Raw genomic sequence first — 19,305 nt, forward strand, 5'->3', positions numbered from 1 at the left:
ACAAGGAACCAAACTAAAATATGAAACCAAAATTAACTTAGAAGTAAAAATAAGTAATGATATTTCTTTGGCCCCAAGTATGATAAACTTGCTACATTTGTTTAGAAAACTGGTAATAAAAATCACTATTTAATAACAAACAGAGGCCCAGAACATTGCAATAAGTTAAAAATTATTTGCTAAGAGGCGCAGCAGCGGGCAGGCGCGCACCATTTGATTTCGGTCATGATCTATTCCTGGAATTTACCAAGAAAAGATGACTCACCTAGGAAATTCTTTGGTGAGCTTAACAGGTCTCAGATCTCTAGATCTCTCACGAAACTCCTTGGTTAGTCTGGAGGGTATCGAGGGCCTGACTCTCTGGAGAGTCTCAACCTCTGCTACCAGCGTACCTCCTCCCCGGTGGAAGTGTTCCGCCTCTGCTCCTTGACTTCCGGCTGAACCCGGCGGTGAAGAGCGAGTCTGACTCCCGCCTCTTCGTCGTGCGCATGCGCCCGGGGATAGGCTGCGCGGGAGCGAGGCTGGGGCGGGGGTTGGTGCTGGACGACCGCCCTGTGAGGGAGGGGCGAGCAGTAAGCGTCCCGGCTGCATTTTACTTCGATGAGGAATCAATGGCTTCAAAGCAGAGTTTCCCAGCCGTATTCAGCGTCGAAAGACCGCGCCACTCCAGAGCCAAGTGCACTGCCCGCTCGACCAAGAAGTGCTCGGTCATGGACGCAGATGACGAGGCGGTCCTGAACCTCATTGCCAAGTGCAAGCGGGACTTGAGCAAACCTCCGGGGAGCGCGAGCTCCAGCTGGAAGGAGTGAGAGGCCTGCTTCCAGAGCTCCCAAGAATCGCAGCCCCTGCCGAGTCCTCAGGCAGTACAGCACCAGTGTGGGGACTCCCGGTGGCAGGGCCCCCGAGAAGAAGAGGAGCGTGCGGGCGTGCGAGGGCCGTTTGTGCAGAGCCGGGGCTGCAGGACAGCGAGTTGGCGAGCGTCCCCCGCTCCCGCCCCGCCAGCACTTCGCCCCTCCCTCAGCCTCCACAGACCTTGAGGACGCAGTCCCTTCTTTGGAGTCGAATTCGTTGACCCAAAAGGTGTTACATCCCTTGCCCACTACCAAAAAAGTACAGGAAGTGAAGGATGCCAGGCGGGAGGTTCCGGGCGCCTTCAGACCAGTAGTGTCCGAGCTGCCTGAAGGAGGGTCTGAGCCGCAGGAATGGTTCAGAGGACTGGAGCGAGGCGCCCTGGCCCACGGTGGAGCTCGTTGGAGCGTGAGAGCAGAGGCCTCCCCCTGGTGTGAGCGAGGTGTGTCCCAACCTGCACCCGGCTGCGCCGCCTGCCCGTGAAGAAGGCCGCCCTGGAGGTGAGGCTCCTGGCAGCTCTCCTCAACCTGATGGGCAGGTACTGGAGTGGCTGCCGGCCCCTGCACAGCGACGAAGTGTTCCTCACCCAGGCAAGACACGTGTTGCCATCTGTTCAAGAATTTACAGCCAATCCAACGCCCAAGTTGCCAGTGGAGAAAACTGGACCCAGAGGGGTTAAAAGACCTATTTAAGGCCACATAGTAACTTAATGGCCAAGCAGGCTCTGGAAGCTGGTCTCCTAATTCCTAATTCAAAACGTTCTGGTTTATCAGAGTTTATCAAATCATTAGCTCGTTTTCTAGTCCTAACTATCCAGTTTCCTCATCCCTCTCTGTCCCATGGAGTTGTTATATCACTTAGGGCAAAGGGCAGCAAACTATAGGCCACCTACCAAATCCAGCCCACCACCTGTTTTGTAAATAAAGCTTTATTGGAACACAGCCAACCACCACCTCCTGCCCACTCCCCCCCACATCTACAGCCACTCAGGACTGTTCAACAGTTGTGAATGAAGAAATTCGCTACCTGACTCTGGAAAAGAAATCTTTGCACAGTCACCTTGCTGAGCTACAGCAGCAGTATGGCGTGATAATGAGTGAGGTGGTATAGGAACTCGCTGACACTGGGAAGGAGATGGATTGCCCGAGGCAGCATCTAGAAAGGCCTCTGGAGGACAGCAGGAGCTGGAAGTCTCTTCTGTTCCGCATGAAGAAGGAAGCGAGAAATGCTGACACTCCAGTTGCTGAACTTGCAGATCACTGGACTTCAAACAAGCGTGAAGAGCCTCTCTGGCAAGATGGTGGAACTAAAGCAGCCTCTGGAGCGCTACAGGATCCGGGAGCTCACCCAGCTGATGCAGGAGAGCCACACGTTTGCAAGCCAGGCCTGGGCAGCGACTGACGGGTGACACCATGCCGCAGCCCCACAGACACCCCCAGAGTTCCTGGTGAGTGTGGTTCTGAGTCAGAGCACCTGTGACATCAGCACTACTTGTCCCATCACACTGACAAGGTGATGCCCTCATCATTCCCTAACAGTAAGTGCAACAATAGATTGCATCTATATATACATTTATTTCCCTTTCCCCCAGAAAACTTAGTGCGAACTAGTAGCGTATTATCCCTTTCAAGTTTGAGTTATGTGCGTTTCCTTTGTTGTTTGGCTTGGTTTGGGGAACAGAGAGAGAGTTAACAAAAGCATCTCCAAGTGCAGGGCGAACACCTCCCGGGACTGCCTGGGGCCACCACTGGCGGCACTCTCCACGTGACTGTGGACAAAGGCCACACACCTGAGCCGGGGATTTCAGAGCGTTCAGTAGTCAATCAGTGCAGGGAAGCTATTCAGGGTCAGAGTTCTAAGGACATTCTAGCCTCGTGGTGACGTCACACTACAGCTGAGTTGTCAACCTGTGCCGTATGGAACAAGTGACGACGGTGTCCCCACCTGGGGGGGCGGGCAGGTTGGGGTGTGCCAGCTTGTGCAGGAACACCGCAGGGAGAAGAGAGCCCACTGCGTCCTCCGGGCAGGGCCAGCACCAGCGGCTTTCCCTGTAAAGGACCAGGCGGTGACTGTTACAGGTTTTGGGGCCATGGTGTCTGTGACCCATCTTCTCCCCACCACCAACGTAGCTGCAAAAGCAGCTACAGACGATGAGAAGGGCACAGTGGGACCATGTGCCATTACAACTTGGTTCATGACACCAGTGACTGAGCAGGCCCAGGGCTTGGGTGTGTGAGCCTCTGTCCACTTGGCACTTCAGAGGGACACCTCAGCCTGCCCTGAGCTCTCAGCCACTGGACGTGGGCTTGGAGCAGCACAGACAGGAAGTGATGCTCTTCCTGACTGTAATTTTCTTCTGCCTCAAACCTTAAGACTGAGGATATTCAAGATTTAAAAATACTCCAGTATAAATATAGATCTCTTCTTATAATACTTTAAACTTAAATAATTTGAACTTCAATTTTGGTGAACTGACCACTGCCTAGTTGCTTATCCTATAGCATTAAATACTGGTAGAATAAGTATCGTGCTGTGAAAAAAAATTGTTTAGAAACAATTGGACATAGAAAAAATTTTAAACTGAAACTAGTAGTTTAAATGATCATACTTAACATACAGAAACATTACTACAGATTTTGATAGCATTAAATAATCATATCTATTCCAGGACTATATGGAAATATTAACATTTCTACAGCCAGACTCTGCAGGTAAAGGAGAACATAATTCTGAGATATATTTCCACCCCAAAAATGTTTTCTAATATTCAATTCAAAGAGAGGTGCCAACAACTAAGAAGGTGAATGTTTTCACCCTCCTGAACAGATATTGTTATATGAACATCTTATATTATCTACCTGAGAGACTAGCATGTCCAGAGTAAATGATTCATTTTACTTACAGTACATCAGGATTAAAATGTTTACACTGAACACCTGGAATATTTACTAAAATTAATCTTATTAAGGTAAAACTTAAAAAATTACTCTGGAATATTTTCATTTCTTACACTCAACAAACAGATGAAATAGATGGAAGCAGTCACAGAATCATGTTAAATTTATAATAATTCACATATAATGTAGATTAAATTATCAAAGAAAAGATTCAGCTGATATCTTCAAAGATTTTAGCAGGTTTAACAAATTTCTATTCTGCCACATACTGATAGCAGTAGGCATATTTCTTGACATCATCCAATATATTTAAAAAAATTAATTGATTAGAGACATAATTTGTAAAGCAAGGTAACCAAATTACAGAGTTCTAATATTGGCTTTGCAGAATTTCTTAAGAAAAGATACACAAGGATTGCTCAACTACCTGTGAATAATTAAATTTCCTTTTCTTCTTTTTTTTTTTGTTGCGGTACGCGGGCCTCTCACTGTTGTGGCCTCTCGCGTTGAGGAGCACAGGCTCCAGACGCGCAGGCTCAGCGGCCATGGCTCACGGGACCAGCTGCTCCGCGGTATGTGGGATCTTCCAGGACCGGGGCACGAACCCGTGTCCCCTGCCTCGGCAGGCGGACCCTCAACCACTGCGCCACCAGGGAAGCCCGCCAACACTTGTTCTTTTCTGTCTTTTTGATTCTAACCATGCTAGTGAGTGTGAAATAGTATCTCTGTCATTTTGATTTGCTTTTCCCTGACGGCTAATGATATTGAACATCTTTTCGTGTGATTATTGGTCATTTGTATTTCATCTTTGGAGAAATGTATATTCATATTCTTTGCCCTTTTTAAAGTTGGGTTGTTTGTTCTTTTATTATTGAATTGCTATCTCATCCACTTTTATGGATTCATTTACATTTTTATTCTTAAAATTCTGAAAATATATGTTTTGAGTCTGGATTTCTTGTCTTCCCTAGAGCCACCACAAATGCAATGTGATCTCCAAATCTGCTCATCTTTCTGAGCTCTTATTTCATTGAAAGTTCTCACTATCCATTCGGAAACCTGGGTGTTATTCTTTTCATCTCCCTTTCCCTCTAAATCCAAATAACTACTATTTTTTTTTATCTCCTAAAAAACTTCTAGAATTTTTATTTCTATGCCAGCTTTGTCTAGATCACCATCAAAAAATTTTCCCTGAGTATCTGTAACAGCCTCTTAGCTGATTTTTTTAAAAGCTCTATTTCATTCTTTGTACTTCAGTGCATATTTTAAAACATAAATCCTACTAGTAGTTTACTTTCACTCTTAGGATAAAATTCAAATTCCTTAACATGGATTCTATAAAGGGCATAACTTCCTAATAACTAGAGCTATCAACAATGTATTGGATCAACTTAAAATGTATAAAGTTCCTTGTCACTGGAAACATCTAGATAGAGGGTGAAAACTGATCATCTTTTAAGGGTGATGTGAACAGTATTCATGCTTTGAATAGAAAGTAAAAATCAATGTCTACTAAAACTCCTTACCATTATAAGATGCTATGATTCTAATTCATAGGTATTGTACACGGTAATAACCAAAAGTTTTGATTAATTAGAAAGTCTTATGTAAATACAAATATAAGTAAATGATTTTATAGTTGTAAAGAAAGAGTCATAAAAGCACTGTCATTTTATCCAAAAGTCTGTCATCTTTAAAAGTTTCTTTTTTCCTCAACTGTCTAAGATTTTTTCTTTGTCTTTTTCAACATCTTATCTTTTATGTGTCAAGATTTGATTTTCTTTGAAGTTATCCTAGTTGGGCGCTATAGTACTTCATGAATCTGTGACTTGGTGTCATACCATTTTGGAAAATTTTCACTATTATCTCTTCACATATTGCTTCTGCTTCATTCCCTATTACCTCTCCATCTTGGAATACAATTTCATGTACTTTAGATCTTTTCACTATATTTTATATATATATATAAATATTTTTTTTCTATGATTTCTCATCTTTGTTTTCTTCTTGTACTTCAGTCAGGAATTTTTTTTTCTGATTTATTTTCTAATCTCTTCAGCTGTTAATCCCATCTATAGATGTCTTAATTGCTGTTATTATAATTTTCAGTTCCAGAACTTCCATTTGATTCTTCTCTAACATTTTCAGTTCTCCTGAAATCATTCATACTATCAGCAAAGTTATTGAACATACTAATCACGGTAGTTTAAAAGTCCCTGTCCGATTCCTTCATGATCTAGATCTGTAGGTTGTGTTTCTTCTGTTTGACTATATATGCAGTTTTGCTTGGTTTTTGATCATTTGGTTTTGTTTTTTGGTATGCCTGGCCATTTTTTATTAAATTCAGGACATTGTGTGCAAAAAATTTTAGACCTACTTTCAGGCTTTAAACGGTGTTACTTCCAGAGGATTAATTTTCTTCTAGTTGAAAGGGCAGGGGCAGATAATGTAATCCAGCCTGGGATTGAGTTGATTAGAAGGGCTTGAATCTTCATGAGAGTCATTTGGTTTCTGATTCACTCTTATTCCTAAGATGAAACCCATTTGGGGTTCCAGCTGACATCCTGGGCTATTTTGTCTGCTTTTTATTGTGCCTGACTTCAATTTCATCCCTCAGCCCCATAAAACTCCTAGAACACTTGCTCAGTGTCTTCATTTTAGGAGTTGGAAAATGTCTCAAGGAAAAGTGAAATTAAATGTTGGGCTCACCTCTCTGCACATGCCTTCTTTCCAGAATCTTGGCCCCTCAGTCCTGCTGCCCTATTAGCTCTCTGATGCCTTCAAATGGATATTCCTAATGGAGTATCTGATTTTTTAATTGTTTTCCTTGGGAGGATTGGTCTGCACAAAGCTATTCCAGGTAGTGAAAAAATACAGGTCATTTCCGTATCCTGTTTGTTGAATTTCTTTTTTAATTCTTTGGGTTGAAATGGTGTCCTTGACCTTTCCTAGTACCAGAAACATCTGAGGAAGGAAAATAGAAATAAAAGAAAGAAGGAATATTTATTGAATTTCTGTTATGTGATGAGTGGTGTGCTAAAAGCATTGCATATTTGAGATAAATTTTTTTACATACTTCACATTTTATTATCTATTTTGTGAAATTGTGGATAACTGAATTATACCTCTGTGTATTCACTGTTAAGATTTTTTACCTACAGGACAGGCCCAAGAATCCTTAGTTTATTTTCATGATACATAAAAGAGGATGTTTAAGTATTAGGAAACATAAGTCGAAATCCATCCTTTTATCCTAAGCAAGAAAGTTTAGTTTTTTATTACTTGAGGAATTTTTGTAGGTACAACCTTTCAGAAAATCACAGTAATCATTTGTGAACCATGAGGGATAGCTGCTTTGCTCCATTTCTGTACAATGAGATTTAATCTGAATACTAAAAGAAAAATAATGCTTTACTCCAACTCCAATATATCAAACAGAATTACCTTTAACATTATAAAATGAGTCATATAGTAGTCACCCAGGTGATATGTATGATTCCCTCTTTACATTTCCTTACCTAAAATTCAAAACTCTCTCTGTAAAGAATATTATTTAATGTTCCAGTTGGGGGATATTTCTTTACACTTACACAATTTTATAAGGGTTAAGAATCTCATGTTTATACTACAGAGTTTGCATGTTTGGTTTAATGTCAGGAAGCTTTTTGTGGGTTTATTTTACAGTCTCTTACTTTCAAATCTAGCATGTCAAAATTACCTGCAGCAACAGGAGACAATTTTCATTTCTTTCACTAGGCTGTTGAAACGTGGCCTGGTTCCAGTTATTCATGTCACATAGTCCCAAGGTAACTTCATAGACTACATTCTTCACTGAGTAAAAGTCACCCCATCAAGAAAAAAAATTTCCTTGTGGGACTTCCCCGGTGGTCCAGCGGTTGGGACTCCGCGCTTCCACTGCAGGGAGCGTGGGTTGGATCCCTGGTCTGGGAATTAAGATCCTGCATGCCGGGCGGCGAGGCCAAAAAAAAAAAAAAAAATTTCCTTGGTATTTTATTGAAAGTATTGACTAACTCCATCTAGCTCCATCTAAAATTTAACTCCATCTAAAATTAAATGTAAATTTAATATTACATCAAACACTTCCTGGTAAGAAAGGAAGCAGAAAAGAAATTTTAGCTTTCGTTCTCAGGAAAGATGCTTTTAGGACTGCCATGCTAATGCCCTGTGTTAAACCTGCAGCCACAGGAAAGTCTGTCTAGGTGAGCAATCAGAGGGGAGGAAGGTGATGTGGGCTGCAGGTAGGCAATAGCCTCAAGAAAATCTCCCAATTCTAAGGATCTTATCTTTACATCTTGGAAAGTAACTGAGGACACACTCCTCTGCTTTTTTTTGTTACCCACAGACTAGCTCAGGAAGTGGGAGCTAAGGAAAGGGGCTGGAATGAACTGAATGGTTCTCCAGGCTTTCCTAGATACCTTGTCTGTCAGAAGAAGGCAAGGTTAACCCAGACCATGCAGGTCCTTATACTGTCAGTTTTTTAGGTACAAGGCCAAGGTTGGGGGGCTGGAGGTGTAGCGTGATTGATCTGGGAGGCTTAGGGAAAAGTTCTTCTGGAAATGGTTAATGTGGGGGGAGGAGGAATGTCTGTGGTGGAGGTAGAAGTAGACCTCAGCAAGCCCAGAACAATCTTTCTTCTCTGCAAACAGTAAGACACAGGAATTCTGTGATTTTTCTCATCCCCTGCTGGGTCATAAACGCTAATGGCCAGAGCCACCAACTGCTTACCAGTGACTAGAACAGAATCACTGAATTCATTGATCCCCATTTCTAGGTATTCTTGAATATGAATTTTGTAACAGAATCTCGAAAAATGTGGAACATTAATTATAGGGAAATATAGATTAAATATAAATTGTGTGGTCTCGGCTTGGCTGAAGCTGTGTTCATCTCAGGATGCAGACATATCTGGAGGAGATGGCCTACAATCTTCAGGAAGGATTGAGAAGTCTCCTGGGAAAGGGTTTATTTTATTATTTAAAAAAAATTTATTTTATATTGGAGTCTAGTTGATTAACAATGTTGTATTAGTTTCAGGTGTACAGCAAAGTGATTCAGTTATACATATACATGTATCTATACTCTTTCAAATTCTTTTCCCATTTAGGTTATTACAGAGTATTGAGCAGAGTTCCCTGTGCTAAACAATAGATGCCTTTTGATTATCTATTTTAAATACAGCTGTGTGTCCATGTCAATCCCAATCTCGCAATCTATCTCTACCCCAAGCCCTGCCCCCACCTGGTAACCATAAGTTCATTCTCTAGGCCTGTGAATCTGTTTCTGTTTTGTAAATAAGTTTATTTGTATCATTTTTCAAGATTCCACATATAAGTGATATCATATGATATTTGTCTTTCTCTGTCTGACTTACTTCACGTAGTATGATAATCTCCAGGTCTATCCATGTTGCTGCAAATGGCATTATTTCATTCTTTTTAATGGCTGAGTAATATTCCATTGTACATATGTACCACACCTTCTTTACCCATTCATCCGTCAATGGACATTTAGGTTGCTTCCATGTCTTGGCTATTGCAAACAGTGCTGCAATGAACATTGGGGTGCATGTATCTTTTCGAATTATGGTTTTCTCCAGATATATGCCCAGGACTGGGATTGCTGGATCATATGGTAGCTCTATTTTTAGTTTTTCAAGGAACCTCCACACTGTTCTCCATAGTGGCTGCACCAATTTACATTCCCACCAACAGTGTAGGAGGATTCCTTTTTCTCCACACCCTCTTTGGCATTTATCGTTTGTAGTTTTTTTGATGATGGCCATTCTGACTGGTGTGAGGTGATATCTCATTGCAGTTTTGATTTGCATTTCTCTAATACTTAGCAGTGTCAAGCATCTTTTCATGTGCCTCTTGGTCATTTATATGTCTTCTTTGGAGAAATGTCTATTTAGGTCTTCTGCCCATTTTTTGATTGGGTTGTTTGTTTTTTTGATATTGAGCCACATGAGCCGTTTGTAAAGTTTGGAGACGAATCCCTTGTTGGTTGCATCGTCTGTAAATATTTTCTCCCATTCTGTGGGTGGTCTTTTTGTTTTGTTTATGGCTTCCTTTGATGTGCAAAAGCTTTTGAGTTTAATTAGGTCCCATTTGTGTATTTTTGCTACTCTAGGGGATGGCTCAAAAAAGATAATTGCTGCGATTTATGTCAAAGAGATTTCTACCTATGTGGAAAGGGTTTATTTTATTTTTTATTTCTTAAATAATTTTATTAAACATTATTTATAGATTTGCCAACAGCTTTGCAATGCCTGAGAAAATAAAAACATTTCTATAAGCCATTCCTTAATGGTATTTATATCTATGCCTTGGGTCACCATCCTTGTTCTACTGTTCTAACCCTCTTGCATGCTTTTGCATCTTGAGTACCAAGTTTTATCTTTATCTGGTCACATTCCTGATCTAGCTGCCAAGTTCTTTTTTTTTTCATTTGTAGTGATGTGGATGGACCTAGAGACTGTCATACAGAGTGAAGTAAGCCAGAAAGAGAAAAACAAATATTGTATATTAACACATATACGTGGAATCTAGAAAAATGGTACAGATGAACCTATTTGCAAAACAGAAATAGAGACATAGATGTAGAGAATAAACGTGTGGACAGCAGGGTGGGGAAAGTAGAGTGGGATGAATTGGGAGATTGGGATTGACATATATACTCCACTGTGTATGAAATAGATATGTAGTGAGGACCTGCTGTAGCACAGGGAACTCTACTCGGTGCTCTGTGGTGACCTGGATGGGAGGGAAAATCCAAAAGTGAGGGGATATGTGTATACATATGGCTGGTTCACTTTGCTGTGCAGCAGGAGCTAGCGCAACACTGTAAAGCAACTATACCCCAATTTTAAAAATAAATATTAAAAAAAATGGAAAGGGTTTATTTTAAAGGAAGATATAGGCACATACTCCAGGTCTGAGAATAAGGTCTCACTTGGAAGGAGGGGATACAGTGTCACCTAGAGTGTCTTGCAGCACAAACTGGTCTGCCAGCTTTGGTCACCATAGGTGGTTTGTTTGCCCCAGTCTTTGCTTCCACCCCCTTGCTGATGCTCTATGAAACTGCATGATGCCTCATTACTGCCATACTTCCTATGCTTGCCTTAGAGTAACAGTGTCAAAGCTATGCAGATTATTGTCTGATGTTCCCAAAACCATCAGCCCTCAAGGTGTATAAGGTACTTGTTTCACCTTCTCAAGTGGGTTTTTTACTTTATCGCTTAGGAACCTAACAAAGATTATACCTTGAATCTCACAGAGTCCTTCCAATCAGTCCCCACAGCATCTCCTTCCTTCATTTCCCCTTCTTGTACTTCAAGTCCTTTTCTAAAATCTTCGTCATCTCCTTTTTATCCAAAAGCAAAGTCCTTATATAGATAAACTTATGCAAATGTCATTGTTTCAAACAGCTGTCTCTCCAGTTTGCTCTATGTAACTAAAGATAATCCCAAAGGCCAAAAGTCAACACAGCCTTGTGTCAATAGTAGATATCAATAGTAGAGTCCAATTTCAAACTGGGGTTCCTGTAACACAAGCCTTTGTCAGAATAGCAATCCCTAATCTTCTTAATAGATTCCTAGTAAACTCATTGTAATAGCATGTTATAAATGCATCTATTTCCTCTAAACCTGCAGGATCCGTATTAAGGTACATGGCTGTTACTAGTTGTGTTTCATCTTGAAAAAGTTTGATGTACGCATTCAGAATAAAGGCTAACATTCTGCTTTTAATGGTTAAAATCCACACAAATTCCATGAAATTAGAATGTTTTATGACATTTGATCTAGCTTGGTGGTGTTAGACTAGGAATAGATTGGTTTTCTTTTGTGATAAAGTAAGATTAAATCCTCTACTTAAAATGATTTCTAAGATAAAACATGAAGCATTTTCATCAAAAATAGAAGGACTGAAGCCCCTCATAATACTTATATATACACAACCAAAAGGATAAAATTTTGTGTAATGAAAAATAGCATGATACAGTCGCAAACAAAAACCCCTAGAAAGGGGAGGGGCTACACATACATCCCACGTGCTCTAAGAAGTAGCTCAGGAACCTTAATTAACTCTCTGAGTCTTGGATTCCTCATATGCCTAGTGGGGATAAACATCTAAAGGCACTTCGTGAGAATGAAACTGATAATGCTTTTAACATCTCTGACATTTGGTAGGACAAATGAAAGACAGTTCTAATTTCCTTCAGTCTTGGAAGTTTGAACTAGAATTGTATGACAAGTGTTTTAAAGCATCTGACACTACTATATTTCTCTTTATTGGTCTTGCAAAGTTTACATTTTAGCAAGCTTCTGGAGATATGAATTTTTCTAGAATAATTTTCGGGAAGTGCTTTAGAATTTTCTGGGTTTTTTGTATCAAAAGACAAAAAAGACTCAGTCCAGGTGAAACACCACAGAGCTTCTATCAGTTTAATTTTGGTAGGTGAGAGAAAGAGAAAAATTTTTGAGATACTATAAAATGGCAGATAAGTGATCATTCTCCTATTGTTGTTATTATTATTAGTTGCATAGAAACGTTTTTGGGAGTCTATGAAATTGAAATTTTGGGCAATTGGCTGAATAAGCTGATGCAGAAGGGGCTCATACCTGTTGAAAACACTTGAAAATACTGGATAAACTAACAAACAGCAAAACCAAAAATGATCATGGACAAACTTGACAAAAAGAAAGAGAAATCTTTAAATACCATAAGTAAAGAACTCAAAGTCAGGATGGGCTCTGGAGAGACATTTTGTAGGAAAACTTTCACATCTCAGGACAATCAGGATTCTTGGGGAACAATATAAGCGCACTGAACATGAACTCATAATAAAACATAAAGGAGACAGTGAAAAAAGCACCCTGAGGAAGAATCAGCAAGTACACAAACATTTCCTCTTACAAAAGCACTCTAAGAACTGCAGATATTAGAGTAATCTGAAAGAGGCTACAAATTAAGTATGTTGAAAAAAATAGGAAAGAAGGATAGAAACTACAATGAAAGAAAGGAACATTAGGAAAAAAAATGTTTGTGTGGTAATTCGCTATACTTCATCCTTTAGAAACATTTCCCCCTCAATTTCTAGGTCCTTTGCATCAACAGATATCTTTGCCCCTTAAAGACACCTGTATTTGTATGCTAGAGCTGCTGTAACAAATAACCACAGACTGGGTGGCTTAAACAACAGATAGCTATTGTCTCACAGTTCTAGAGGCTAGCAGTCTGAGATCAAGGTTGGTTACTCTGAGGCCTATGAGGGGCAATCTGTTCCATGCCTCTCTCCTAGCTTCTGGTGGTTTGCTGGCAATCTTTGGTGAATCTCTACTTACATCTTCACATGGTGTTCTCTCTGTGTAGGCCTGTGTCCAAATCTTATAAAGACACAAGTCATATTGGATCAGGGCACTCCAGTATGACCTTATTTTAACTAATTATATCTGCAATGACCTTATTTCCAAGTAAAATCATATTCTAAGATGCTGGGGGTTAGGTCTTTAACATAGGGATTGTGGAGGGACACACTTCAATCCATAACAACATCCAAATATAAGGTGGTTATTTTTAGAAATGTTCAGTCTTATTAGAGCAGCAGAACTGCAGAAATCCTCCAAACTGTTCACCCTATACCAAAAATGGATTGCTTTTATGTAGATAAGAGAGATATTTCAGATAACCCCTAGGCTTGCACATTATATATCAAAAGGACACCATCAAGATGCAAGGCCATACCCCACAGTAGCCAGAAAGACCGGAAGCTTCTCTATTACAAGCTCCTAGGACTTATAATGTAGCTTTCAGAAAACTACTTTTGTCTCTGAGTATTTTCAGAATTCTTGTGTCTAATATAGATCTGAACAGACAGTATCAGAATTAGTAATATATGTAATGTTTTAAAAACAATGAAAATGGACATTTAAAATATGCTAAAGTTTGCTTTTGGGTCTGGAAATTTAGCCAATGATTGGATGAAAGTATTAATTATGATTATGTACGTTTTGGAGACAGTTCCAATGCTATCGACCTGATGTCAGCCCTTTGCAGCAATAGTCCCCCAGGGGTAGTGTCCTTGTGTAAATGGCTCTTTCTTCTTTCTCTCTCCAGTTTTTCCTTTTCATCCTGCCATTTGCTTCTATAGACTCTATGCCTTCTTATCTTGTCTTTGGCCACATGGAGGCAATGTCCTGAGCCAGACCCTGGGATCAACCCTTCTGTCCTTACTTTGACTTTTCATTACTATCACACCAACAAAAGCTACTATTATTAATCAACATTTATGGAGCACATAGTCTGTGCCAGGCAGGTAGATGACTTTCCATTGTGAAGATGCCATCAAAAAGGCAACAACACTGGCAAGAGACAATGATCTGCACTTGCTCTGAATCTTCAAGTGGGGAAAAAACTAAAATGGATTCTCAACTGTGGTCTGGCATAAAATTCCTTGTCACCAGCATTTGCTGGGTTATTGATAAGGTGAAACATCAGGTTCCATTGTAAGAGGGGGAGGAAAAGATGGAGACATTGATTGAACCCATGAAACTTTGCAATAGGTATTGACCAGCCTTGCTCTCGAACAATAGAAACAGACTGAGATAAATACTCTTTGTGCTGTTGTCACTCACTCACGTGGTTGAATCCATGCAGAAGCTAATTTCTTGTTGCTGTACAAAAGTGTCTACGAAGAAGCTGCTGTAGAAAACATTTTCCTCACCTATTCAAGGCTGCAGAGGTAGTTCTTACAGGGATTTGTGCAGCCTGTTGGAGTGTGAAGGGTAAAAAATACAGGATAAAGTAAGGAAGCTCGATGTGTATTTTGCAGGAACCATATCCTAAGGAAGAATCAAGACACTACAGTTGAGATGGGAATTAGTGTCCAAAAGTTCTCATTAAAATAGATTAAGCATTTGCAAATCCCAAGTAGAATAGGTGCCTCATGGTTAAATAGCTGAAAAATGTAGAATCGCCTTTGTTCTTTGCAGAGGTGGGGAGAACCATGAGCTACTGGGACGGATTTGGAGCAAAGAGGTTCTTGAAAGCTTCAGGAAATACGGTGCAACCTTATATGGCAATGTGCTGATTAAAGTGAAATCACGAATCCCCATCTACCCTGGTTGGGGGAACACTGCAGGTGGGGAGGAAGAACTTTATTTTTCTAAAATTCATCGTAAGTCTTATTTTGGGCCTCTGTACCTTCAGAAAGGCAGGAAATTTAAACTCTAGTCTTTCGAAGGATTTTCTTGTCTCCCAAGAATATTTGTGTCATAGTTGTAAAAATTTACCCAGTGCTAAGAACTCAGGGCTTGATGTCTGGTTATTGATTCACCCACACAAATGAGCACTAAGACACCCCTTTTGTGTTTCAGCATAGCCCTCGAGGTCCGCTGGCTTCTGCTATTCCTACGATATGTTCTGTTTCCAAGGTGTACAGGAACCATTTTCCCCCTGGGATCTTGCCACTTCCTTGTCTGCGCAGAAAGCAAGCAGTGAACTCCCATCTTTTCACTTCCTGTAGCCTGGAGAGCCTTTCTGGTGGGGCTGTTAGCTCTCTCCCTCCTGCTTCTTAAAAATATTTTGTTGACATGATATAGTCTTCCTTCCTTGGAATCCAAAGACTAGAGAAATTTAGGGTAAATTCTGCTCTTTTTTTTCCTACCAGTTTACTCCTCTGAGGCAAGAAATACATGACTGTCTATCTGCTTGAATGGAAGGGAGAAAAGGAAACATAGGTTGAATCTCAAAAACATTATCTGGTTACAGTAGTGTCAGAGGTCTCAGAATTGGGATTAACATATACACACTACTATATATAAAATAGGTAATCAACAAGGACCTACTGTACAGCACAGGGAACTCTACTCAATACTCTATAATAACCTATATGGGAAAAGAATCTGAAAAAGAATAGATATATGTATATGTATAACTAAATCACTTTGCTGTACCCCTGAAACTAACACAGCATTGTAAATCAGCTATACTCCAATATAAAATAAAAATTCAAAAAAAGAAAGAAAAACATCAAAGCTAAGAAAAAGGGAAAAAATAAAAAATAAGAAGCTTTGGCCAGCTTTCTAGAGCTGTGGCCATCTGTCCAGGATAGGTATATACCATGCTGATGAACGAGGACGCAGTATAGTTCTTCAGAATTTCACTAGATGAGACCAGAACAGCAACCACTATCCACCATTTCACTCATTGGTCAAATTCTTGGTTTTGCTACTCTTGTGACTTCTAGTTACTGAGGCAGGCATTCGCATATACTCACCTTTTTTTTTTTAGAATTCCTGGCACATAGATGTGCTTTAAAAATCTTATTTGACACTAATGGTTCTTTCTTTTCTTTTCTTTTTAATAACTTTTAGTTTAAAAATTATTTTATTTTAAAATTAAATTAAAATTTGTTTTTTGGCCACAGGGTTCTCATTTGGGACAGTAGCAAATAGAGCAGAGAATTAAAGTTTAAAAAAAGACATGAAAGGGAAATTTCAATTTTGGAAGCATTTGTGTCTACAATGAAATAAGAACCGGGAGACAGTGATGGAGGAGTTAGATGCAGTCCCTGTCCTCTGGGGTCCATGTCTGAGAGAAAACCTTCAGTGGTGCCTTGAGCATAGAACTCCAGCTTGTGGACAGTGAAAAGATGCTAGGTTTGGTGGAATTTCTTTTGTGTTTTGCTTTTCCTGAAAACGACAGAAACTATAGAACAAAATCACAGGCAGAAAGTGAGAGCAAAGAATGATTGTGTCAGGCAGCTTGTCCTAGTGGAGAATCAAAGCCAAGTGCTCTTTACCTGTGGATGGCTTGGCTCAAGAAAACTATGGCTTCTACATCTACTTTCCTGCTCTTTTTCCTCCCACATCTATTCAGGATGAATAATAGAGGCAAGAGGAACAAGACAGAAATGAATTCTTCTAATCCTGGATATGTATAAACCCTATTGAAGATATATTATAATTTAAACTAATTTTAAATAATCCATCTACATTGTAGAGTCCATCTACAATGAAAAAATAAATGGCTTAGTAAGAATGACCATCATCAAAAAATCTAGAAACAATAAATGCTGGAGAGGGTGTGGAGAAAAGGGAACACTCTTGCACTGCTGGTGGGAATGTGAATTGGTACAGCCACTATGGAGAACAGTATGGAGGTTCCTTAAAAAACTACAAATAGAACTACCATATGACCCAGCGATCCCTCTACTGGGCATATACCCTGAGAAAACCATAATTCAAAAAGAGTCATGTACCAAAATGTTCATTGCAGCTCTATTTACAATAGCCCAGAGATGGAAACAACCTAAGTGTCCATCATCGGATGAATGGATAAAGAAGATGTGGCACATATATACAATGGAATATTACTCAGCCATAAAAAGAAACGAAATTGAGCTATTTGTAATGAGGTGGATAGACCTAGAGTCTGTCATACAGAGTGAAGTAAGTTAGAAAGAGAAAGACAAATACTGTATGCTAACACATATATATGGAATTTAAGAAAAAAAAATGTCATGAAGAGCCTAGGGGTAAGACAGGAATAAAGACACAGACCTACTAGAGAATGGACTTGAGGATATGGGGAGGGGGAAGGGTAAGCTGTGACAAAGCAAGAGAGGGGCATGGACATATATACACTACCAAAGGTAAGGTAGATAGCTAGTGGGAAGCAGCCGCAGAGAAACACTATTCTTTTGCAAAGTCACAGAATATTCTCTATCCTGCTTTTTTTGTGGACAGCCTGTTCATACTAGTTATATTAATTCCCAAGTCATTTATTTATCTTAGAAACTGTACTTACTCATGCCAACCATTTGTTTGCTTTGTGGAAGGAAACATAGGCTAGGGGAACTTTAGTTAGGTAACTTAAATTCACAGGAAGCTTGAGTCTGTTCTCTGTTGTTTGACTAATTGACCCTAAACAGCTTCCAAACTCAACTGTCCATAGGCACAAGGCAGGTTCCTTAAAAGGGTAGAACAAGGCTGGTGGCAAGTGCATCCACGTAGGAAGCATGCCCTTTCTGAAGGCAGCAGCAGCTCATCATTGTTGTCATGAGGGGTTGTGGGATAGTTAATTCATAGACTTTTGCTATTTCAAGAGAAACCAAAACCTTTTATGTGAAGTCTACTTATTACAAAATATTGTCAATTAATTCACATTAAACCAATGCTGTGCAGTCCAAGCAAAACTTGCCCTCAGACCAGAAATGCCCCACTGGTTTGCCTCATCGATGTTAGAACATTTCTCAGTACAACCAGTTAAAGAACATGCTTTCTTACCTTTTTGAGCATTTGTATTAAAGATTTAGGGGAAAAAAGCATACGGCCCCTTTTTGTTTACTCATTTTACTAATTTTACCTAAAGCTAGGACTGATAATTAGCTAGCCTGCACTGTTATTTCAGTCAGCATTCATTCTGATTGATTGGAATTATGTGGTCCAAGTGATTAACTATCCCTGTCCCAAATAAATAAACAACACATACCACTAGCTTGGTTTAGATGTGGTTTTGCCTAAACATCGAAAGTTCTTTCAAAACCTTTTTATTTCAAGTATTCTAGAATTTCTCAGTTACTTTAAAGATAAAGGTTATATTAACTTAAATAGTAATTTGTCAGACAATAATCCCACTCGTTCAATTTCAGAATATTATTTGGTGATTCTTACTCAGCAGCCCTTTTTTTTTTGTATATACTGCAATTTTATTGCAATCGCACAAAGTTAGTGTGTAGGAAATTTAAATGAAATAGTAAGGTAAAAATAGCAGAGAACCAAAAAATCTAAAAAGGAAGTACACCTAAAGCATGAGAATTCAACATTCATTAGTATTTCATCTTAAGGGTTTTTTTGGGTAATATTTATTTATTTATTTATTTATTTATTTGGCAGTGCCACGTCTTAGTTGCGGCATGCGGGATCTTTAGTTGCGGCATGTGGGATCTTTAGTTGCGGCATGTGGGATCTAGTTCCCTGACCAGGGATTGAACCCGGGCACCCCCAAGCATTGGGAGCTTGAAGTCTTAGCCGCTGGACCACCAGGGAAGTCCCTCATTTTTAGTTTTGATTGACACTTGATGCTTGCAAATTTTGAAACAAACTGTGAGATCTCAGCAGCCCTTTTAAATGATCTGCCTGGTATGGGTTGATTTAAAATGTTTGGTAAAAACCAATTGATTATCCATATTCTTCAAAGATCATAATGGACTATTGGCTTCCCTTTTGTTTGAATTTAATCATGTTTTCAGTCAATTAACTGTGAAGTGTCTTCAACTTAATAGAAATATAATTGGTTCAATTGTCAATTGTTTTAGACTTAAAGCCAATTCCAAATATGAGATCATATTGAAAGCTGTTTGTAACATGCTTTTTTCCTCCGAAATTTTTATTTTATTTATTTATTTAAATTTATTTATTTAAATTATTTATTTTTGGCTGCGTTGGCTCTTCGTTGCTGCGCGGGCTTTTCTCTAGTTGCGGCGAGTGGGGGCTACTCTTCGTTGCAGTGCGCGGGCTTCTCATTGCGGTGGCTTC

The 19,305-nt window shown here is 39.7% G+C and overlaps 1 pseudogene; it reads left to right on the forward strand.

The window, feature by feature from the left end:
• The first annotated feature begins 226 nt into the window (after positions 1 to 226).
• On the forward strand, positions 227 to 2,257 carry LOC114902357 (annotated as a pseudogene).
• The last annotated feature ends 17,048 nt before the right edge of the window (positions 2,258 to 19,305 follow it).

This window comes from Monodon monoceros, unplaced genomic scaffold, assembly GCF_005190385.1.
Source record: "Monodon monoceros isolate NGI ecotype Baffin Bay Population unplaced genomic scaffold, NGI_Narwhal_1 Super_Scaffold_20, whole genome shotgun sequence".
In the NCBI taxonomy this organism is placed as follows: Eukaryota; Metazoa; Chordata; class Mammalia; order Artiodactyla; family Monodontidae; genus Monodon; species Monodon monoceros.